The sequence below is a fragment of the Tachyglossus aculeatus genome, chromosome 17 (assembly GCF_015852505.1).
Source record: "Tachyglossus aculeatus isolate mTacAcu1 chromosome 17, mTacAcu1.pri, whole genome shotgun sequence".
Classification (NCBI taxonomy): Eukaryota; Metazoa; Chordata; class Mammalia; order Monotremata; family Tachyglossidae; genus Tachyglossus; species Tachyglossus aculeatus.
The window spans coordinates 31,059,023-31,084,998 of record NC_052082.1 but is presented as its reverse complement, the minus strand read 5'-3'; the positions used below and the strand labels follow the sequence as shown (position 1 = coordinate 31,084,998).

The window sequence follows — 25,976 nt, the reverse complement described above, 5'->3', positions numbered from 1 at the left end:
AACAAACACCATCATTATTATTATCCATGAGGCTATGATGAGGGTCACACAGTCTTAATCCCCATTTAACGAAAGAGGTAACTGAGGCACATGGAAGTTAAATGACTTGCCCAAGGTCACATACTGCACAAGTGGTGGAACTGGGTTTAGAATCCAGGTCCTGACTAGCAGGCCTGCACTTTATCTACAGTCCAGGCTCCATCTCTGGTTAAGACAACTGAGGTCAGAAGTACATGTAGTAAGTGATAGACTTTTGGCAAGTGGGAGATATGGCAAAGAAGGAAGAACACAAATGTAGGGGAGGTAAGAAATTAGGGAGGTGAGAGGAAGGCTTAGGGGAGTTGACACCTGGTAGTTTTGATGCTTCAACAAATTAATCTATAGTTAATAACAACTATCTATTGTTAATTTTCACAAACATTGCTGAGCAGCACAAATGATTAGGGAAAGGTGCACCACGGCAGAGATCCAGAGATGGTGGTTGATAGTTCGCAATCAGTGGAGGGGAAGTGGGGTGACGGAGTTGAGCTCAGTGTTGAGGACATGGATTTGAGCAACAAGAGAGAAGAGATAAGGTAGGAAGTAGAAGTGGGACATGATGGCCCAGGATAAAAGATAAGTGTCCAGGGGCCTCTGAGGGGAGAAAACAGTTTTCAGAGGTGGGTCTGTGGGTGAGATTACAAGTAAAGAGCTTATGGTTGGAGAAAGGAGCAGCCAAGGCAGACATCACTAAGGAATAACATTCTTTCATCAGTACTGAACACAGATAAGACAGTCTGTGAGTACACACACACACAGTGACACACGAGCCCCACCTTCTTCTCCCAGCCAAAGACCGGCTGCCATAGCCGTCCCCATCCCTTTGGGGGTCTCCTGCTCTCACCGGGGCACAGTGGCTACAGCACAGCCCTGGGAGTCAGAAGGTCATGGGTTCTAATTCCGACTACACCACTTGTCTGCTGTGTGACCTTAGGCAAGTCGCTTCACTTTTCCATGCCTCAGTTTCCTCGTCTGTAAAATGGGGATTGAGACTGTGAGCCCCAAATGGGACAGGGAATTATGTCCAACCCGATTTGCTTACATCCACCCTAGCACTTAGTACAGTGCCTGACACATAGTAAGGGCTTAACAAGTACCATTATTTTTACTATTATCTTCCTCATGGTCGGAAGGGCCTTCCCTTCCCCCCGCAGGAGGACGGTGCCAGCTCTGAGCCCTGACCCCTCCCCATGTCCCTCGTTTCGGGGAACCCTCAGTTTACCCATGTGATTCCGTGAGTTTTTGGGGGGATCTGAATGGCTGACGTTCAAACTGGCAGTGACAGACACCAGGACCAAAAAAGGAAGGACCAGGGGCCGGTCTAGTCCCTTCTCCAGTCACCTGGGCAGCGCGGGCATGTGCCTCACCCCTCCACCCCCCAGCTCCCAAAGAAGATTGTTCCCAGGCTCAAGGCTACCGACGAGGGCGAGGGGCAAGGGGTGGGATTTTCATTCATTCATTCATTCCATTCAGTCGTATTTATTGAGCACTTACTGTGTAAAGAGCACTGTGCTAAGCGCTTGGAAAGTACAACACAACAACAATCCTGCCCACAACGGGCTCACAGTCTTGAGGGGAGTTGTGGAGGCGGGCTGGGCGGGCAAGGGCCGAATAAGGGTCAGAAAGGGCCAGACAGGACGTCTTGGGGGTCCTGCCTGTCTCCCTCCGAAGCCCTCAGGTCTGGTCAGAAATGTTTGGGGGTGGCAGGTGGGGAGGGGGGTCGAGTTTGGAGTCCATTCCCTCAGTGGAAAGAGCCTGGGCTTAGGAGTCAGAGATCTTGGGTTCTAACCCCGGCTCCGCCACTTGTCAGCTGTGTGACTTTGGGCAAGTCACTTCACTTCTCTGGGCCTCAGTTCCCTCATCTGTAAAATTGGGTTTAAGATTGTGAGCCCTACGTGCAACAACCTGATTACCTTGTATACCCCCCACCCCCGACAAGCACTTAGAATAGTGCTTGGCACATAGTAAGTGCTTAACAAATACTATCATTATTATTATGGCACATACTAAGCGCTTAACAAATGCCATAATCATCAACGTCATCATCACCATATCATTGGACCACAGGGAAAACCAACCAGAAAGTGTTACTAAACAGAAAGATGTCCATAATGTTTACAAAACATTTTTTTTAATGGTACTTGTTAAACACCTACTATGTGCCAGGCACTTTAATAAGCACTGGTGTAGATATAAAATAATCTGATTGGATACAGTTCCTGTCTCACATGGGGCTCACAGTCTATATCAGAGGAAGAAGGATTTAATCACGTATCTATTCTATCTGATCCTAAAAATACCCTCCTTTGAGTCCACAACTTCCTCCAATTATCACCCCATATCCAGCATACCATTCCACTCCAAACTAACAGAGTGTGTAATCAACAGCCACTGCCTCGACTTCCTCTCCTCCAATCTGACCCCCTCCAATCTGGCTTCCACCCGCTTCACTCCACCGAAACCGCCCTTTCAAAGGTCACCAATGACCTCTTTCTTGTTAAATCCAGTGGCATCTACTCCATTCTAATCCTTCTTGACCTCTCAGCTGCTTTAAGGCACTGTCGACCAACGCCTACTTCGGGAAACATTATCCAACCTTGGCTTCAGTGGTACGGTTCTATCCTGGTTCTCTTCCTACCTATCTGGCCGCTTATTCTCGATCTCCTTCTTGGGCTCTTCCTCTGCCTCCCTATACCTAATTTTGGGAGTTCCCAAAGGCTCAATTCTAGGCCCCGTTTTATTCTCTATCTACACCCACTCCCTTGGAGAACTCATTCACTCCCATGGCTTCAACTACCATCTCTATGTGGATGATTCACAGAAGCAGTCCCCCGGCATTTGTTCTGGAGTGAAGTACTGAGCGCGTGGCCCTGCAGCAGAATGACAGGTCATGGCGTAACGGGAAGAGCACGGGCATGGGAGTCGGAAGGAAAGCATGCTAATCCAGGCTCTGTCACTCTGCTGCGTGACCTTGAGCAAGTCACTTCACTTATTCACTCATATTTATTGAGCGCCTACTGTGTGCAGAGCACTGTACTAAGCACTTAGCACTGTACTTCTCTGGGCCTCAGTTACCTCACCTGTACAATAAGGATTAAGACCGTGAGCCCCATGGGAGACAGGGATGGTATCCAACCCGATTAACTTGCATCTACCCCAGCGCTTAGAACGGTGTCTGGCACACAGTAAGTTCTTAGAAGCAGTGTGGCTCAGTGGAAAGAGCATGGGCTTTGGAGTCAGAGGACGTAGGTTCTAATCCTGGCTCCACCAGCTGTGTGGCTTTGGGCAAGCCGCTTGACTTCTCTGTGCCTCAGTTCCCTCATCTGTGGGATGGGGATGAAGATTGTGAGCTACACGTGGGCCCACCTGATTACCTTGTGTCTACCCCAGAGCTTGGAACAGTGCTCGGCACATAGTTAGCACTTAATAAATGCCATCATTATTATTATTATCACCTGTCCACATGTTTCACCTGCACACGTTTTGTTTTGTTGTCTGTCTCCCCCTTCTAGACTGTGAGCCCGTTGTTGGGTAGGGACCGTCTCTATATTTTGCCAACTTGTACTTCCCAAGCGTTTAGTACAGTGCTCTGCACACAGTAAGCGCTCAAGAAATATGATTGAATGAATGAATGATTCCCAAATCTACATCTCCAGCTTTCTCTCCTTCTCTGCAGTCTTGCATTTCCTCCTGCCTTCAGAACATTTCTACTTGGAGATCCACCAACACCTCAAGCTTAATATGTCCAAAACGGAACTCCTTATCTTCCTACTGAAATCCTGTCCTCCTCTTGTTTTTCCCAGCCCTGTAACTAATACCACTAACCTTTCTGCCTCACAGGAGGACTGTAACCTTGGTATTATCTCTGACTCATCTCTCTCTTTCAACCTACATATTCGGTGTCACCAGATAATGTTGGTTCAACCTTTCTAACATTTCTAAAATCTGCCCCTTCCCCTCCATACAGATTGCTGCCATGTTAATCCAAGCACTTATACTAACTGCTTTAATTACTGCCTCAGCCTCCTCACTGACTTCCCTGCCTCTTCTGTCTCCCCTCTCCAGCCCATACTTCACAATGCTGCCCAGATAATATTTCTATAAAGCCATTCAGTCGATATTTCCCCACTCCTCAAGAACCTCCAGTGGTCGCCCGTCCATTTCTGCATCAAAGAGAATCTCCTTACCATATGCTTCAAAGCACTCAATCACCTTACCCCCTCCTACCTTATCTACCCGCTCTCCAACTACAAAGCAGCTCACACACTTTGTTCCTTTAATGCCAACCTACTCACTTTACCTTGAACTCATCTATCTTGCCACAGATCTCTCATCGTCATCCTGCCTCTAACCTGGAATGCCCTCCCTCTTCATATCCAATAGACAATCACTCTCCCCATCTTCAAAGCCTTATTTAAATGCACATCTCTACCAAGAGGGCTTGCCCAAGTAAGCCCTTATTTCCTTTTCTCCCCCTCTCATCTGTCATCCTTGCTTTTGGATTTGCATCTGTTATTCACCACTCTCTCAGCCCCAAAGAATGTATGTACATATGTAATTTTCTTTTTACATTAATGCCTTTATTCCAATCTTAACTGTAAGCTCAGGGAATTCTGTTATGTTGTCTACAAACTGTTATGTTGTAGTATCCCACACCTTTAGAACAGTGTTCTGCATACAGTAAGTGCTCAATGATTCATTTGAAATGAGTCTCATTTTACAGATGAGGCAATTGAGGCACAGGGAACTAAAGTGTCTTGCCCAATATAGTCCAGCAGACAAATGGTGGAGTGGGATTAGAATCCAGATCCTCTACCAGGCCTATGCTCTTTCCAATAGGCCACACTGCTTCCCAGTAAGAAGAATTCCATCCATATCACATAGCACCAGAGTTTCTATATGTACTGCAGATTATGAAAATCTATACAGGTTTGTACCAGGAAGTTGATGCTTTATGTGTTTACTGGCATACTATCCTTTAAATAAAATACCTCTTTTGCAAAGTTAGTCTTCACCAACGTAAGCTTTTGTATGAACTGAACATTTTTCTCATTTTGAGTATTTAATGAATGCTTCCTCTTCAATGGGAATCATATTTTAAGAAGATATTGATTTTAAATCAGCAATGCATTTAATCAACAAATTGGAATGAAATGTGGAACCTGAGCTGATAATAAGAATTCAGTTCTGTTACAAACACAACACAAGCAATTACATATAATTACATGTAATACATGTAATAGAATTGTGATATCTCAATCAGCCTAAAATGTCGTATTTTTTGTGAACAATGATGCAAAATGGGGAGAAAGTGGAATTAAAGGCAGAAGGTAGAGCTGTAGAATTGTTCACAAGTAAAACAAGACAAGAGTTTAATGAATCAGCAGTTATGAATAATGTCTGCCTCCAATTAATCAATCAATAACATTCATTAAGCGCTTCCTATGTACTGAGCACTGTAGCCTCCTACACTGTAGCACTTGGGAGAGAACAGTACAGTAGAATTGGTAGACACATTCTCTCCCTACAAGGTGCTCATAGTCTAAGTTACAGTTTTGCCATAGGGGTCACTCACAACCCCAGATTAAATTGATTCATTCATTCATTCAATCATATTTATTAAAGGCTTACTGTGTGCAGCTCTGTGTATTAAGTGCTTAGGAAAGTATGATACAACAACAAACAGCGATATTCCCTGCCCACAATGAGCTCAGAATCTAGAGGGGGGAGACAGATATCAATACAAATGAATGAAATTGCAGATATATATATATATGTATATATATATATACATAAGGGCTGTGGGACTAGAAGTGGGAAAGAGAAAAGGGAACAAGTCAGGGCGAAGGAGAAGAGAGTGGTAGATGAGGTGGAGCTTAGTCTGGTAAGGCCTCTTGAAGGAGGCCCTGCTGAGAGCTCACCTCCTCCAGGAGGCCTTCCCAGACTGAGCCCCTTCCTTCCTCTCCCCCTCGTCCCCCTCTCCATCCCCCCATCTTACCTCCTTCCCTTTCCCACAGCACCTGTATATATGTATATATGTTTGTACATATTTATTACTCTATTTATTTATTTATTTTACTTGTACATATCTATTCTATTTATTTTATTTTGTCAGTATGTTTGGTTTTGTTCTCTGTCTCCCCCCTTTTAGACTGTGAGCCCACTGTTGGGTAGGGACTATCTCTATATGTTGCCAATTTGTACTTCCCAAGTGCTTGGTACAGTGCTCTGCACATAGTAAGCGCTCAATAAATACGATTGATAATGATGATGATGAAGGAGATGTGCCTTCAGTAAGGCTTTGTAGGGGGGGAAAGTAATTGCCTCTCAGATTTGAGGAGGGAGAGCATTCCAGGCCAGAGGAAGGATGTCAGCCAGGGTTTGGCAGCAAGACAGGCAAGAAGGGGCACAATAAGACAGTGAGAAGGTTAGCTCTAAAGGAGCAAAGTGTACATGCTGAGTTGCAGAAGGAGAGAAGCAAGGTGAGGCAGGAGGGGTTGAGGTTATGGAATGCTTTAAAGCCAAGAGTGAGGAGGGGTTTTTTTGATACGGAGGTGGATAGGCAACCACTGAAGATTTTTGAGGAGGGGATGACATGTCCTGAACGTTTTTCTAGAAAGATGACCCAGGCAGTGTAGTGAAGTATGGACTGTGAGCCGCAGTGGCAGGACAGAGCGAGGTTGAGAGGTCCTTGAGGAGGAGAATTAAAAAAAATCAGGGACAAATCAGAATTGGAAGGAATGGGGGAATGTTTTAGGCAGTCAGAAATGCCTGAGTTGGATATTTATACGGAAAAACTACATGCTTAGGTTGTAAGCAAATGACAAGATGTGAGCCTCCGATGTCCAACCTCTTAACATCAGAGATTGTGGAAACACCCAGGAGCAGGAATCATCAGGTAAACAAGAAAGCCCAGCAACTGGAATTGAACAACTCTAGAGGCTTGGAGTTAATCTATAAAATCCATTCCGGAGGTGACAGGAGAGAAAATGCTGGAGGTGGAAGAACTAAGATGCAGGAGGGAGTGGGTCATCATTCACTGGGAGGAGGAACCAGCAAAGCACATTCCAGCATCCTAAACTCAAGAGTTGATGCTTTGCCTTGGAGCTTGGGGTGGACAATCTGGGCAATGTGTGGATACTTATCAATATAAGGTTGTGGGCCACGGCGGGTAGGCTTATGCCTTGTAGAGCAGGGCAGTTGTATGTTTTGGAGTTGTTCAGATATCAACTGGAAGTATGGTTATGGGGGTGTGATGAAGTCTTCTTCATCAATAAAAGGCTGATGACTCAAGCTGATGACTCCCCATCTAGGCTGTAATCTCACTGTGAGCAGGGAACTTGTCTACCAACTCTATCTGGCAACTCTATTATCCTGTCTTGGAGAAGAAGCATGGCCTCGTGGAAAGAGAATGGACCTGGGAATCAGAGGATGTGGGTTTTTGGATGGCATTTATTAAGCGCTTACTATGTGCAAAGCACTGTTCTAAGCGCTGGGGAGGTTACAGGGTGATCAGGTTGTCCCACGGGGGGCTCACAGTCTTCATCCCCATTTTACAGATGAGGGAACTGAGGCACAGAGAAGTTAAGTGACTTGCCCAAAGTCACACATCTGACAATTGGCAGAGCCGGGATTTGAACCCATGACCTCTGACTCCAAAGCCCGTGCTCTTTCCACTGAGCCACGCTGCTTCTCTAATGTGGGTTCTAATCCCAGTGCAGCCTATTGCTTACTGTCTGACTTTTGGCAAGTCACTTAACTTCTCTGTGTCCCGATTTCCTCAACTGTAAAATGGGGATACCTGTTCTCCCTCCCACTTAGACTGAGATCTCAGGGTCTGGGTCCGACCTGATTAACTTGTATCTACCCCAGAACTTTGAACAGTGTTTGACACATAGGAAGTGCTTAATAAATTCCATTAAAAAAAGAAAATTTCCCCGGGATGCAGCCCCTTACCAATCAATTAGTGGTATTTATCAAGTGCTTACTGTATGTAGAATCTTGAGGTGTTGCCATGTGGAAGTGGTGTTCATCATGGCCAGGAAATGTGCCTATTTATTGTTATATTGTAGTCTCCCAAGTGCTTACTACAGTGCTTTGCACACACAGTAAGAGCTCAATACATATGATTGAATGAATGAATGAAATTGTAAAGGATAGCATTTAGTATCCAAGTTCATTTTCAATACTAGGGGCTTTCAGAATCTCCCATCACAGCTTCTCACTGCCTCTAGTAACAAATGTAGGACTGCATTTAAAAGGCAAGTGTTTAGTACTGTGCTTTTTGCATAGTAAGTGCTCAATACATACCACTGATTGAATAATCGATGTCTGTCTCCCCTCTAGAGAAGGAGCATGGCTCCCTGGAAAGAACTCGGGTTTGGGAGTCAGAGGTCATGGGTTCTAATTCCGGCTCTGCCACTTGTCAGCCGTGTGACTTTGGGCGAGTCACTTAACTTCTCTGGGCCTCAGTTACCTCATCTGTAAAATGGGAATTAAGACTGTGAGCCCCATGTGGGACAATGTAGTTACCTTGTGTCCTCCCCAACGTTTAGAACCGTGCTTGGCACATAGTAAGTGCCTAACAAATACCATCATTATTATTGTTGTAAGACTGTAAGCTCACTGTGGGCAGAAAATGTGTATAACAACCCTGTTGTGTTGTACTCTCCCAATAGTTATCATTATTATTATTATTGTAGTGTACTTTCCCAGGTGCTCTGCACGGAAACTTTCAATAAATTCCATTAATTGATTGATTGATCGATTGATTGCAAAATTCTTACTGGAAGCTTTCTTACTATCAAAGCCTTTTCCAGAGGGAAAACCAGTCTATAGGTTTTAGACTTAATAGGAATCTATTAGGGAAAGACCAGATCTTGCAATGGGGATAATGTCAGCTACTCCAAATCAGCAGTGTAGCTACAGTCTTGGGAGCATCAAGGCCCATGGGTGTTTAGTGCTTTATTTTCTGGCAAAGTCGGAGGCACGGGGTCACAGCCTCAGGAGGCTTCATCCAACGGGTCGACTCCAGGAGACACCAGAGGCCCCCGGTCCAACATCAAGATCGACCTCTTTGGCTCCATGCTGAGCTTCTACAGACACTGGATAGATATGAAGATTTCTGTATATTATGACCTCCAGTTGTGCCATCTTTTCCTTTGACATAAGCGATCTCTTGAAATTCAGCATCTGAAAGACTTTTTGTTAAATGCCCAGGGTCCTGATAACTTTTGAAAGGTTCTGGTGAAATCTCGGTTGGCCAAAGGAGAGTACCAAGGGTACCATTTAGTCTACAGTCCCCATTTACTCAGAGTCAGAGAGGCAGGGCTATCAGAGGGAACCAGTGCCAGAGAGAATTTTGCTTAGGGTCTACAAATGACTATCTCAAGCCATTTAATTAAGAATAAAGTCATGTTAGAAAGCCGGGGGAGGCTTCTTTAATTCAGGTACTGGGGGAGGGTATAAACCCCAGAAATCTCCCAACACCTGAAACTCTTTGAGATGAATAATTATTCTTCACAAAATACCTCATTCTTGCTGAATAGTGCTACTTTTTAAATCAGGGGGCAAAGCAGTCCTGGTAAGCTTTCCAGGGATGTTTCCTTATAAGAAGATGCTCGTGGGACTGCAGAAGTTTGAGCTTAGCAGCACTTTCTGTGTTAGGAGACTTAAACATATTCAGATCATTGTTAATTCCTCCCACAAAGAATCATTCGGCTAAGATTACAGTACATTTTTCAGTTACCGAAGTGTTGGATAAGCCAGCTTTAACCAAAAATAGAGATCCACTCATCTATGCAGCATACTTTATGGTGAGCAGAAACATAAACTTCATAAATAACTCTCTAGTCAAATATTTTAGTGCCTAATTACATAGTATTGAAACCAATTATCCCTTTGTCATTAGATATCTGTGATGAGACAGAATGAGTATAATTGATAATAAAGTAATCTCTTTCCTTTTCTTTCCATAATCAAGGAGTATTTAAGTTTATGTGTATTATTTCTAGGAACTTCCCTCACAGGCATTGCTTTATTTATGGGGTGAGTCTTCGGTTTACCAATGGAAATGCAAGCTTTAACTCTGGTAATTTATCAAATGCTGGAAACTTGTTTTGAGCCAGAAACATGTCTACCAACTCTGTTCTGTAGCAGTCTCCTAAGCACTTAGTACATGTTTTGCACACAATTAAGACATCAATGAATATGATTGATTGATTAATTTTTTTTGATTGATTGTTTTCTTGGTACTAAGTGCTGAAAAGCAAAATAAAAACATATAGATTTGGTCCAAAGTACCATAAGGATTAAATGCTACTAGAGCCCCGAAAAGCAATAGAAATGAAGGACTGTACTGGAAAAAGTGATTGCTACTTCATTTTCCTTGATCAGTGAGAGCTGCCCATGAGAGCATCTATTCTAATGACCATTTTTCTATGGAACCAAAGGTGGTAGCCCCTTCAGTATTTCCCTATAGTTCAATGAAAACCAGTGTTCACATGTTACTCTATTTATTTATTTAATTTATTTGTACATATCTATTCTATTTATTTTATTTTGTTAGTATGTTTGGTTTTTTTCTCTGTCTCCCCCTTTTAGACTGTGAGCCCACTGTTGGGTAGGGACTGTCTCTATATGTTGCCAATTTGTACTTCCCAAGCGCTTAGTACAGTACTCTGCACATAGTAAGCGCTCAATAAATACGATTGATGATGATGATGATGATGATGATTATACTTATTGCATGAAAAGCTGTAGTTGGTTAAGCTCAATTTTCATTTAAGAATGAAGGAAATTTAGCTTTCAAAGATTGACAATTAGGTGGCATTAATCTTCAAAAGGAATTGGGGACACTGAATACCCCACAAAACATGAAAAACGTATATTTTGCTTGGCATCTTTTTGTTTTGTCAGGCATATATAAAAGAGCAATAAGGCAATTATAACAATTGTCATACGCTATTATCCAAAATTTGGAAAATGTATTCTTAACACACACTTGATGTAATCCAGTGTACTAAGCACTTGGGTAGTTAGTGAATGGGTCCAGGGATGCAGGGGATCCAGGTAAGAGTGTCACTCCTTGTACGTGTAGGGGACTCCTGGGACCTATGCCTGCTGCCCCTAGACTGTGAGCTTCTAGACTGTGAGCCCACTGTTGGGTAGGGACCATCTCTATATGTTGCCAACTTGTACTTCCCAAGCGCTTAGTACAGTGCTCTGCACACAGTAAGCACTCAATAAATATGATTGATTGATTGATTGCCCCTGGAAGGATGGGATACAGCTTGGCCAGGTGCCATGGGTGAATTCAATGACACAGAGAGTAGATTTCCACATCTCCCTCTTTTCTTTCCCTCTTCATTTGTTAGAACTGCCCCCCAACAATCAGACATTGTGTCCTTTTTGGGAGGGGTCCAGGCCAGGAACCCCAGCCCAAAATCTCCAAGGCCAGGGATGGAAACTTGGAGATGCTCAGAGATTTCTGGAGCTCAGGAAATTGTGAGCTGCAACAACTTCCTTGATCTCAGCATTTAGAACAGCACCCGACACATAGTAGGTGCTTAACAAATACCAGAATTATTATTCAAAGCAAAGAAGTGACACATCGCTTGTCCACAGGAAACTTGCACTCTAATGGGAGGAGACAGAAATATTTACTGAATAGTAAAAATGAATAAGGAAATATATAACTGCATAAACATGAATAAAAAGTATCGAGGATAATTAGAAATAAGCTATAGCTATTGAGTTTATATAAGCTGGGATGTGGATGATAAGTCTGGGAAGGCTTGTTGGAGGAGATGGAATTTCAAGTGGGCTTTTAATATAGTGACCTGAAGGATTTTGGAAAGAAGGGACATGGAAAATGAAATGGCTTATAATGAGGAGTGAGTTGGTGAAAGCCTTGATGCCAGTTATAAGGAGGTTTTCCTTGAAATCTACATCCACTGTCTCTACTTCCTTTCCTCTAATTCTTTCCTTGACCTCCGTGATCTGCCTTCCATCCACTCCATAGAAACTATTCTCTTTAAAGTCATCAATAACCTCTTTCTTGCCCTTCCTCCATCCTAATCCTCCTCGACCTCCCAGCTGCCTTTGATGCTGTTGGACCACCCCTTACTTCTTGAAACACATTATCTAACCTTGACTTCACTAACTCTCCTTCTGGTTCTCTTCCTACTTCTCTGGTCACTCCTTCTCAGTCCCTTTTACAGGATCCTTCTATGCCTTCTAGCCCCTCAGGTTCAGGTCTGGGTCCTCTTCTATCCTTCATCTACACCCAATCCCTTAGAGAACTCATTCGCTCCCACAGCTTCAACTACCATCTCCATGTGGGTCATTCCCAGTGCTACCTCTTCAACCCGGACCTCACTCCTTCTCCACAGTCTTATTTTTCCTCCTGCACTCAGTACATCTCTACTTGGATTTCCAGCCAATGCCTCAAAGTCAACATGTCTAAAACAGAATTCATCATCTCCCCACCTAAGCCCTTTCCTCCTGAAGACTTTCCGATTATGGTAGATAATGCTACCATCCTCCTTGTCTCACAAAGGGGCTTTAGTGGTTAAAGCCCTCTTGGGATCAAACAGATACACTTGATCATTGTTTATATGATCAATTAATCAGCCATTTAATCAATTGTGTGCTTATTGTGTGCAGAGCACTGAACTAAGTGCTTGGGAGAGTACAATATGACAGAGGTGGTAGGTACATTCCCTGACCAAAATAAGCTTACAGTCACAGGGGCAGATATTACTAGAAATAAATTTATGGATATGAACTTAAGGGCTGTGAACCTGAGGGAGGAATGCATAAAGGATAAAAATCCAAGTGCAAGAAGGGAGTGGGAGAAGAGGAAATGAGGGCATAGAGGAGAAGGCCTGTTGGAGAAGATGTGGAGGAAGGTGGGAGAGTGATAATCTATCAGGTATCAGGAGTCAGTCAGTCAATCTCATTTATTGAGGGTTTACTGTGTGCAGAGCACTGTACTAAGTGCTTGGAAGAGTACAATATAATTGACATTCCCTGCCCACAGTGAGCTTACTGTCCAGAGGACAAGCTTACACCTTAGATGAGCTTACAGTCTAGAGGATGAGCTTATTTATAATCTAAAGGAAGGCATACCAAGCAAGAGGCAGGATATGGGTGAGAGGTCAGCAATGAGACAGATAAGATGGCAGTATGATGAGTAAATCAGCATTAGAGGTGCGAAGTGTGTGTCTGGATTGAATCACTGAAACAGCTGTCTTTACCCTTACTTATCCATTCTCTTCCCCCATTACACCTCAGGTCACATGCTTTGTTAATCTCAAACTAAACTCTGCTCTCTGCCTTATCCTCTTATTTCTGGCTTCTGAACTCTTAATCGAGCCCTTTTACCTACCTCAAACTTCTTCTTCCTCTCTGCCAGATGGTGGGGCTCCCCATTTTCCACCCTTTTCTGAAATCACATCTCCTTCATGAAGCTTTCCCTGAATAGTTTCTCTTCTTCCTCCTAATTTCTCCAAAGCGCTTTTGCACCATTAGTGCTACTTTTGTACAAACATTAACTCAGAACTCAATCACTAAATATCCACGTTCCTTCTTCCTTTATGTAGATAAATCGTCGCTTGAGGACAGAGATTGTGTCTACTAACTCAACTATACCCTCCCAATCACTTAGTGCTGTGCTCTGACACAAAAGGTGTTCAATAAATACTATTGATGGATTGCTTGATAGATTGCTTGCTGTTTGTTCCAAACTGGTATTTAACAAGAACCTGTACAAGAAATTTGAAGGCTCAGCTTGTTAAATAAAGGGGATGTTTTCAAGTATAAGAAAGAAGATACCACTCAACACATATCACAGTCATTATGACAATTATCATTATTTTATATGATAAATTTCAGAGTTCATAAACCTTTATCAAATGGATTTATATTGGTCTTCTTTCCTAATAAATAAGTCACACACCGGAAACCAGTTTTCAGTTTCTCTAGTTTTATTTTCATTTCTAGGTACATCATGTGACCTTGGCCTTTTTGATTTTTGTTGTTGGTGACATCACTGAGACTGTATGCTTTCTCATATATGAGCTACATTCTTTTTGGGTTGTTAGAGAAGTAGCGTGGCTCATGCAAAGAGCATGGGCTGGGGAGCCAGAGGTCATGGGTTCTAATACCAGCTCCGTCACTTGTCAGCTGTGTGACCTTGGGCAAGTCACTTAACTTCTCTGGGCCTCAGTTCTCTCATCTGTAAAATGGGGGTGAAGACTGCGAGCCCCACGTGGGATAACCTGATTACCTTGTATCTACCCCAATACTTAGAATAGTGCTTGGCACATAGTAAGCGCTTAACAAATACCAACATTAATATTATTACTTAGAACAGTGCTTGGCACATAGTAAACACTTAACAAATACCAACATTATTATTACTAGTACTGCTGTAATAATATCGGCACCTCAAAAATTTTCTCCAAGTCTTTTAAGGATACAACTTACTTGGCATTTTGCTTTCTTGGGCTGGTTTGTTTTTGAGCCTGAAGAAAACCCGGTGGCCACAAAGTATTCCTGTGATCGATCCACTATGCAAAGCTGGACCACACTCCCGATGTGGACATGAGATTGATAGTCCAAACAGAAACCACTGAGCTGCAAGACTGTCACTACAATAAATCTGTGAACACAGGACTCCACAACCTATGAACCCCTACCAGGCTATTTAAATAGATGCCAGGCAGAAAGCAGTAGTGCATAGAATCATCCTTAAGGTGTCTAATAAAATGTACATGACACATTACTCAAAGTAGCCCATCAAGGAGGAACTCATGTGAATCTTCTAGACAAATATAGCTATTTTCATTTTCCAAAATGACTCTATTGACAGTGAGATCCTATTCATATGTAAGTTTGACTAAAAAGGCTGAAAAGCATTTGAAACTCTTTTCCTGTACTGTTTTCACTGAAGGATAGATTGTTGTATTAATGGAGTTTTCCCATATAGGGCCCCTTACCTTTACATCTGTTTCTTGGAATTTAGGTATTTGTGAATTCTTTGTCAATGAGAGCAACCTCGTTTCCATTGTGAGAAGTGGCATGGCATAGTGGAAAGAGCACAGGCTTGGGAGTCGGAAGTCGTGGGTTCTAATCCTGAGATCTGCCACTTGTCAGCTAAATGACTTTGGGCAATTCACTTCGCTTCTCTGTGCCTCACTTCATCTGTAAAATGAGGATTATGACTCTGAGCCCCACATGGGACAACTTAATTACCTTGCATCTCCCCCACTACTTAGAACAGTGCTTGGCACATAGTAAGCATTTAACAAATACTATGATTATTATTATCATTGTTATGTGGTGTCAGCCATGCTGGTTGGTTTGCCTGCTACAGTGTTTTCACAACCATCAAGTGCAGAGTCACATTGTTTGAGACAATGCTTCGTTGTGTCCTTAAACTAAGGGTTTTTTTTGCCCACACCCTGTGGGTTCCCCCATCAATTTTCATTCAACAGCTGCTTGAATATCTTGATGTCCTCCATTCTACATGTGCATACTACTCATTGGAATTGTTTTACTCTGAAATTGCTTCAGTGCTCCAGAAATGAATGCATACCAAATCCTCAATGTTGGTAATCTTATCCTGCCATTTGCTGCTTAGTAAGGTGTTTAAGTGGCTCTGGTAAAGCTTCTCAAGGACTTGACTGCTTCTTTTATTATTGTTATTTAATAATAATTAAGCAATTATTATTAATAATAATAGTGGTATTTGTTAACTGCTTGGTGTGAGGCAGTGGGGTAAACACATGATAATCAGGTTGGACACAGTCCCTGGCCGGCATAGGGCTCATAGTCTTAATCCTCATTTTTTATATGTGGGAACTGAGCCACGGAGGAGTTAAGTGACTTGCCTGTATATATGTATATATGTTTGTACACATTTATTACTCTATTTATTTCACTTGTACACATCTATTCCATTTATTTTATTTGGTTAATATGTTTGGTTTTGTTCTCTGTCTCCCCCTTCTAGACTGTGAGCCCACTGTTGGGTAGGGACTGTCTCCGCATGTTGCCAACTTGTACCTCCCAAGCGCTTAGTACAGTGCTCTGCACACAGTAAGTGCTCAATAAATATGATTGATTGATTGATTGACTTGCCGAAGGTCACGTAGCAAACACGTGGCAGCGGTGGAATTAGAACCTAGGTCCTCTCACTCCCAGGCCTGTGTTCTATCTACTAGGTGATGCTGCATCTCTTTTGTACTATGTCTAGGGCTCTTCCAGCCAGAAAGCAAATGAAACATCACAACAGCCTTGGAGATCTTCAAATTGACATGGGGTTTGCTATTCTAGCATTGCCGCAGTCTATTTTGCAGGTTAATTCCATTTTCTATCTTTTTAGTAATTTGTGTAAGCTTGTTTTGGGCAAGGAAAATGTCTACTAATTCTATTGCATTGTACTCTCCTTACTGCTCAGCACGGTGCTCTACACATAGTAAGTAAGCTAATAATACTGATTGATTGATTTTGCAATTCTGGGCAGCACACTGCCTGTTTAGCAGAATTTGGTAAATGCTTTGAGATTGTCGGTACTAATAGAAATCTTGAAAGTATGTAGGGTTTCCCTGAGGTTGGTTGCTCTGTCCCCTAATAAAAAATAAGATTTTTCTAGGGATGGAAGGAGAGAAGGTGGGAGGGGGAAGGTAGGGGGTTGTTGAGGAGAAAGGGAGGAAGAAAGGGAAAGGAAGAGAGAGAAAGGGAAAGAAAATGAATCTTCCTTGGGAACATCTGTCAGATGGAAAATTTTAATATCATTACAACAACATTCAAACAGCCAAGTTTTCTATGGAATATAAATTTACTTTTCTACCCTAAATACATTCTGCTTCACATGTGCAAAGACATATTTTATATGATTTTAATGAGTTGCTATTATATAACCATTACTCTCAAAGATCTTAGCAACATTTGGAAGACAGAAAACAATTCTCAAACACTCCTGAAAAGTAAATGTGAATTACTGACAGGAGTGATTGATGGAATCACTACTCTCATTAATGGGAGTGGCTGAAAATTCTAAGAAATGATTCACAATTCTATTCATATTGAACAAGTACATCTTTAGGGACTGCAGATACCCTTTGCATTTAGTACAGTGCACTGCACATAGTAAGTGCTCGATAAATATCATTGATTGATTGATTCATTGAGGACCCTTTTTGGTCCTTAGGTCCCTTGGTCCCAGTGAATGCAGTGTGTCCTACTGAGAAGACCTAAGTATGAGAGGACCTGAATTCTTGTCCTGGATGTGTCATTTGCTTCTTGTGTGACCCTGGGTACGTCATTTAACTTCTATGTGCCTCAGTTCCCTCATCTGTAAAATGGCAAATACCTGTTCACCCTCTACTTAGACTGTGAATCGCATGTGTAGCAAGAACAGAATGTCACCAGATTATCTTGCATCTAACCCAGTGTTTTGTAAAGTGCTTGGCACGTAGTAAGTGCTTAACAAAGATTACAACTGTTATTATTAACTATTATTCTTTCCAACAGTCAAAGGGATTCAGAGTTTTTATAAGGGATTTTTTTCCCATATTATTTTGGAGATCTGGTGGACGTTGGTCTACTTATACCAGTGAAATGATGGCATTTCAGAATGATTTTTTGTGTAGCCCTTCCTTGCTTGTCATCCCCACAATACAACATGTTTCACGTGGGAAGGGATAATAATAATAATTATTATTATTGTGATATTTGTTAAGCACTTATTATGTGCCAAGCACTGTTCTATGTGCTGGGGTAGATGCAAGGTTATCAGGCTGTCCCATGTGGGGCTCACAGTCTTAATCCCCATTTTACAGATGAGGTAGCTGAGGCACAGAGAAGTTAAGTGACTTGCCCAAGGCCACACAGCAGACAAGGGGCAGAAGTAGGATAAGAACCCATGACCTTCAGTCTCCCAGGCCAGTGCACTATCAAATACACCATGCTGATGTTGCCTTACTCTTTGTACTTTCCCAAGCATTTAATAAGTGCTCTGCATGGTGTAGACACTCAATTAGTATCATTGATTGATTGACTGACAGAATGTCAATCTATACAGCTTTCCTGATTCTATGAAGCACTTCATTATGTACATTATCAAAGGGCTTTATATACAGAAATTAAAATATACTGTATACTTCAGCTCAAATATGGCTCTAGTGGTGTTGTACCAACACTCTCCCTCCCTAATGTCCAATAAATATGCTATACTGTTCATTCATTCATTCATTCAATTGCATTTATTGAGAGCTTAATGTGTGCAGAGCACTGTACTAAGTGCTTGGAAAGTACAATTTAGCAATAAAGAGAGATAATCCCTGCCCACTATGGGCTAGTCTCTGTCCATCATCTTTTCCATTCAACACAGTGCTCTGAAACCTCTATTCAGGCATACCCCATGATATAACCATTCCAGGAATACTAGCTAAATTGTTTTTTTTCCATATTCCATACCAAAGCCCAGCCACTCTCACCTGACCAGGACAGGTAGAGAAATGCACACCCACTCCTACCTAGTTTCCACCTGGGCTATTAAGCAAACTATGAATATATAGTAGAGGAAGATACCCACAGCATGTGTCAAATTTGCATGCCAATAAAGAAATCCCTGAAGAGTTAGCCAAAGACATTGTTGAAATGTGGACAATATAAAAATGAACTGTATAGAGAAGTTCATTAGTTACTTGCATCTCATTCAAAGAGCTCTGATGATCCTAGAAGCTGAAATAGATGAAAACCTTTTTTTAATGGTATTTGTTAAGCACTTACTATGTGCCAAGCACTGTACTATAAGGTGGGGGATGATACGAGGTAAACACAGTCCTTGTCCCACGTGGAACTCATTTTCTTAATCCCCATTTTACAGATAAGGTAACTGAGACATAGAGAAGTGAAGCGTCTTGTCTCTTTCCATCATCAATTTTCAAGAAAACATATCCATATTTTTAAAATGATTAAAGTAGACCCTGATGGAGATAGGATCTCAAAGATGTGTAGAAGTATTCAGAAGGAATTTAACCTACTACAATATTCTTTTAGAAGACTTCTATTCTAAATGAGATAAGATTAAAAAAACTACAACAGTCAATTTCTACTTCTGCAGCCATCTTAAAAGACTCATAATCATATTAAAACTTCTCATTAATGTTGGCTTTAAAGGAACCAGCATGGCCTAGTGGATAGAGGACAGGCCTGGGAATCAGAAGACCTGAGTTCTAATTCGGCTCCACCACTTACATGCTGTGTGACCTTGAACAAGTAACTTCAGTTCTCTGTGCCTCAGTTATCTCATCTGTAAAATGGGGATTAAAACTGTAAGCCCTACATGAGACAGGGACTATGTTCAAACCAATTAGCTTGTATCTACCCCGTGGGTAGACAGTGCCTAGCACATAGTAAGCAATTAATAAATACCGTTAAAAAAAGACTTTAACCAAGATACAATAAGAATTTCTGTGAGATCTAGAATTATAGTTTATGGCAAATAAGTTACCATACTTTTTTCAGGAGTTCTGGAATGGTACCTAATTTATGTCACTTAAAGTCCATGGAAAATGTTTTTCCAAGAAATAGCTACTCAAGATATCTTGATTTTCAAGTTACAAAACCTTGCTGTATCATGTGTATGCCTGTATGTATTGCTGTCCTTTGTATTTGGAAATGACACTGGATGACAAAGTATGAACCATGTGTTACCACAGAGCCAAAAAATGCAATGAATAACCACCATTCTTAACTTCATTCTTTGCAATTAAGGATTTTTTTTGAGTTTTCAATGTATACCAATCAATCAGTAGCACTGGGTGTTTATTGTGTGCAGAGCACTGTACTAAGTAAGCACATGGGAAAGTAGAATATAATAGAGCTGTGGACACATTTCTCGCTTTCAAAAAGATTACAATCTAATCTGAGATACCAGCATTAAATGCACTTCAGATAGGGGAAGCAGCAATGCGTATAACCTTTTAGCTGTAGTTCCAGACGTAACTGTGGTGCATGACTCCAACTGTGAGTCCTTGTGTCCAATTTGATTGTCTTGTATATACTAGAACATTTACCACAATGTTTGATACATAATAAGCACTTAATAAATATCACAGTTATTACTTCTATTATTTATTTTCAGTCTTTAGCAGGCTGTTGGATCTGAAAAGTAATTCATAATCCTGTGTAGATTTCATGTGACTATACCTTTAAAGCACAGTCAGCTGTATAAAGTAGTTCCTGGTGAGGTTCCCAGGGGATCAGAAGTGGATTTTGAATCCAAATTGAAGATTCCTCATCCTATCCCCAATACTGGAAGCACAGAATAGGTTGCCCACTCCTCTTTCACACTGACAACAATGGGGAAAGGACCAGATAGGGCTCCTTCAATCTGATTCTACCAAGAATGGACAGGGATTAATGTCTCTGATTCATTCATTCATTCAATAGTATTTATTGAGTGCTTACTCTGTGCAGAGCACTGTACTAAGCACTTGGGAAGTACAAGTCGGCAACATATAGAGACGGTCCCAACCCAACATCGGGCTCAGAGTCTAGACAACGGGCTCTGATCTGGTTGCTTGTGCAATCTCTGAAATGGACATTTACATAGTGAGTGAGTCTTCCAAAATTTTGAATGGAGAATTGGCTTTCTGCAGTTGGAGGTCACAAGATGAATAAAATGTGTTTTCCTTGGTAGCTATCCAAGATTGCTCTTTTGCCAAGAATGTGAAAGTAAATTTTACATTGACAGCTTCAAATAAGTCATAGGTAACTTGCTGGTGATGCTTTAGGTTCTCATGTAATTTGTCATTGAAAATAATGACTGTCCCAACTGTCCCTGAGACACTTGCTCCTTAGAAAGAATAAGAAAGCTGAAATGTGTCACTGGTAATTTATGGCACCACTAAGATTGACATTGCAATAAGTGCTGGGACTCAAATAATGCATTCAAGCTTCAAAATAATTTGGCAAGGTCACAAGTGACAAGCACATAGTGGTCCTACAGCAAATGAAGCACCTGATCCAAGAAAAATTTGATAAAATCTTCCTCTCTTTTTTTTTTTTTACTTTTGATTATCTTGGGCTCTTGATTCAGGAGACAGTTCTGAGTGTAATGGCTTCAAGGAGATACTTTTGTTATCTTGTTAATAAGAATAATGATGATGGCATTTGTTAAGCACTTATTATATGCAAAGCACTGTTCTAAGCGCTGGGGGGTATAGAAGGTGATCAAGTTGTCCCACGTGGGGTTCACAGTCTTAATCCCCATTTTACAGATAAGGTAACTGAGGCTCAGAGAAGTTAAGTGACTTGCCCAAAGTCACACAGCTGACAAGTGGCAGAGCTGGGATTAGAACCCATGATCTCTGACTCCCAAACCCATGCACTTTCCATGGAGCCCAGCTGCAAAAGGCTTTCATGGAGGGATGTGGAATTAACAACAGGATAAGAGGTGGCATAAGGGTGGGGTGGATGAAGGTGGAGGGCCCCTTAAGGAATTATAAAAAACAAAAAAAAAAATTGTACAAACTGAATGATACTTGGAAACTATGGCCTAGAAGTTACTGCCTCTGGATATCAAAATCAGCCAAACTAATCAATCAGTCGATGGTATTAACTGAGCACCCACTATGTGCAGAACATTTGACTAAGCACATTGGAGACTTTAGTACCTTACAGTTGGTAGACACAATCGCTGTCCTAAAAGAGCTTCCAATCTAGTGGGGAAGCTCTCAGTATAGTATAGTGAATTATAGCTAAATGCGATGGGAAGAGTGATATTAGCCAAAAAGAATGCAGCTTTAAATATATACAGCAGGGTTTTTTGGGGGTTTTTTTATGATATTAAGCGCTTACTATGTGCCATAGCTGTACTAAGACCTGGGGTAGTCAATGGTCCACATGGGGCTCACATTCTTAATCTCCATTTCACAGATAAGGTTAACTGCCCCAGAGTATGCACCTTCCATGGTGCTTGATGGATACTGTCAAATAGGGGCTATTTAGGAATAACAGTTATTTCTTTTATGACATTTGTTAAGTGCATACTGTGGGCCAGGCACTGTACTAGCACTAGAATGGGTAGAAACAAATCAGATTGGACGAAGTCCATGTCCCACATGGAACCCACAGTATTAATCCCCATTTTATAGATTAGGTAAAGGAGGCACAGATAAATTAAGTGACATTCCCAAATTCACACAGTAGGCAAGTGGTAGAGCTGTGATTAGAATCCAAGTCCTTCTGACTCTCAGACCCGTGGTCTAACCATTATTTCATTAACCTGTTGAAGTCATGGGACTTCATCATTTTGGAGTCCATTAATAACAAACACAAATAACCGCCCGGAGTCCTGTGGATTATCTGTCATCACTGTTTCCTGAGGTGAACTATGGTGATATTTACTGATCATCCATTGACTTCAGTTCAGTGTATTAAGTGATTGGGAAATTATATTAGAAGTTCAAAACACAGTCCCTGGCCACAGTAAACTCAAACAGAAGGAAAGAGACATGAAAATAAAAATAGTGTAGATTATATAATTGACAGTACAAATGATTATACATAGATACAAAAGTGCTGAGGAACATCATAAATAAAAATATGAGTGGTAAAAGTGACTGTTGGATTGCAATGACTCAATGTGCTGGGAGTTAATCAGGGAAGCCTTGGAATTTTGGCATCATGCCTTGGCACTTACTGGTTGATGACCAAGTGAAATAGATGATCAAATCCTTTCTGATTTTCCTTCAGAATGTATGGAAAATACTAGCTATAGGAAATCAATTTTTCTAGGAATCCAATGCATCAGTGCTTTTAGACTGTGAGCCCACTGTTGAGTAGGGACTGTCTCTATGTGATGCCAATTTGTACTTCCCAAGCGCTTAGTACAGTGCTCTGCACATAGTAAGCGCTCAATAAATACGATTGATTGATTGATTGATCAGTGTCCCATTTTTCTCCTTCTATTGTTTTACAGTAATTTTAACAAAGTTAGTAACCCTTACATGTGACTTAGTATGATGAGGTTTATCTAGAACACCATGGTAGTGGAATGGGTGGATGATTCCAGCCCAAAGACTTGGAATTGGAGTTACCTGGACTGGCTCTTGCCATTAACAGCACTCAACCTTTTATTCCGTGCAGAACTGACACAGATTTCACAAATCCTGGAATGCAAATCTTTCTGGGTATTAATTTATTAAATTGACCAAGCAATTTTTTTTTTAAATAATGATCTGCTAGGCAGATTATAAACTCCTAGAGATAAGGGATCATTTCTCAATCTCTACTTTATTGTACCTCTCCCAAGCACAAAGTACATTGCTCTGCACACAGTAAGTGCTTAATGAAGGCCTGATTGATTGATAAACATATGAATCACACCTTTTCTTACATGTTCAGTGTCCTATGTTTTTTCCCCTGAATCCACATTGCTGGTCTATTTCTAGTAGCAACAAAGAATTGCATGTCATATTTGATATAAGTGGCAAGTTACGGCGGCAAACAGTGAGTTCCAGGGACCAAGACTGCTATTATGACAGTACTTATTTACATCATACCTTCACTGGACGGGACATGCCAGGAGAATGGGCAACAGCAGAAAGGGTGAACAGCTGCTTTGTGTTTAACTGAAATGGTGAAATTCTAAATAGAGTAGAAAGAAGAAGGCTTTTTTAAAAAATCAATAATGAAGAGATACCTGACAGTATGTGGCATAACAGTGATCAGTTGAGAGATGGCAGCAGTAGCCAGGTCATCCTAGCATTCAGCAGTCTCTTGGAATAGGAGCTTCAGATGAAGATGGACCTGAAGCAGCGTCAACCATCCTGGAAACAAATACAGAAGTGCAGGAAGGGTCAATCATTACGTGCAAATACTAAGGAAGGGATCATCAGTCAGAAATTGGTTTCATCAGCCGTACTCATATGCCTTACTTAAATAGAACAATCTCACCATAAGCAGTGTCACCTATGAACCCAAATAAATTAAAGCTTTTAAATCATTAGAAACTTGCAAAAATATCAAAGTTATATGTTTCAATATTTTGCTCAATGTTAGGAAGCTTAGTAACAGTGTTACTAAATTGCTAACAATGTCCACTGATTTTACTCATGTAGTTGCATTTTCGATATTTATGGGTGCAATTTACATTTACACTTATTTCTCCTTCCGTCAAATAAAAGACTGATTTTTATGTGTTCCATATTCTTGTTTTACTATAATATTTCAGGCATGCCTACAGAATATAAAAATGGCAATGCATTCTTTTGTCTCTACGGAACAGTATAATTTTGTTCCATGAGCTCATTTAATAATTTAATGAGTAGTTCAATATAGAAACTTGTTCAAAGAACAAAGTAAGTTCTGGTCTTGGAAAAGTTTTATAGTTACTTCAAAGCAAAATTGATATTTCTTTTAAGGGAAACATTTTTCCAGAATATCTCCCTAAAGGTAGATGACTTAAAACTTATTTCAGCTGTATCTTAGAATTACTCTTTTGGAATTATTAAAATGATATTTGTGATTACAAGCAAATACTTTCAGTGTCAATTTGTGATGGTTAAATACTGGGAGAAGAGAAACTGGAAAGATTCTCTGATCTTTATTTCAGGTCCATGATATCATAGGCAACCATATCTATGGAAGACATTTGCTAGATCCAGGTAAGTACTAAGGCAAACTTAATAGAAGGCCAGTGTTAGAAGAAAAAGTCAGTATATGTGAGATTTTAAATATATACTTGATCTCTTACAAGCAAAAATGTATTACTTACAAATGGCAATTTATGTAACAAGGGTAAAAATAAAGCAACAAAACATAGAAGAGTAAGATTATTCTTTTCATCATTTTCAAGACATTTTTGTAAGCTACTCCATAATTGTAAACATTTTTCATCTATCAATATTTCAAAGCATAGGGAAGATTTAATTCTGTTTTACAAGATATTCCTATGCTTTTTAAAATGAAACTAAGGAAATGTTAAATACATTAAAAAATTCATACATTTTAGTGTTGATATGCAATTAATGGTTAAAACTAACATTACTGAATAAAAGCAAGCTCTTAAGTTGTCTTAAAGTTGCCCCCTCCTTCATCAACATAGCCAAAAGAAATGATAAAATTACTCTTCCTTATGCTTTGAAATATCGACGGATGAAAAACGTCCACAATCATGAAATAGTTTATAAAACTATTCTAAATACAGAAAATGAGTGCTTACTGTTTGAATAAAGTGTACAAATCCAAGTGTAAGGGTGACACAGAAGGGAGTAGGAGAAGAGGAAATGAGGGCTAAGTCTTAGAGGAGGTGTGATTTTAATAAGGCTTTGAAGATAGGAAGAGCAATCAATCAATCGTATTTATTGAGCACTTACTGTGTGCAGAGCACTGTACTAAGCGCTTAAATCATCTATCGGATCTGAAGGGGGAAGATGTCACAGGTCAGAGGTAGGACACGGGTGAGGGAGGTCGGTGGTGAGATAAAAGAGACTATGGTCAGTGAGAAGATTGGCATTAAGTGAGTGAAATGAGCAGGCTGTGCTATAGTAAGAAGTCAGATAGCTAAGATAGGAGGGTGATTGAGCTAAGACAAGGTGATAAAGTACTTTAAAGCCAACGGTAAGGAGTTTCTCCACCCTCTTGTTCCCTATTTTCCTCTATCTCAATTTTCCCCATTCCTAGTTCTCACTTTTACTCTCTTTTTTCCCTTGCCCATAAAATTTCCATCATCCAGTGCCCACCACTAACTCCCCACTTATTCATTCAATTCACTCAATTGTATTTATTGAGCGCTTAAAAAGAAGGAATTTGGCAAATCCACATGGACTCATAAAATACTTACATATTACATAAAAGTTGTTACTCCTCATAACTGTATGTCTCATTATCACCTATGCACTTTTCAAAGAATGTGA

General features: G+C 40.8%; 1 long non-coding RNA gene across 1 annotated transcript in view; it reads right to left on the bottom strand.

Moving 5' to 3' along the window:
• LOC119939130 overlaps positions 1 to 25,976 on the bottom strand; it is a 48,325-nt gene that overhangs the window by 3,598 nt on the left and 18,751 nt on the right. The window contains exon 2 of the long non-coding RNA XR_005454643.1: positions 23,762 to 23,888. This is a non-coding gene — a long non-coding RNA (uncharacterized LOC119939130). The remainder of the gene's footprint in view (positions 1 to 23,761; positions 23,889 to 25,976) is intronic.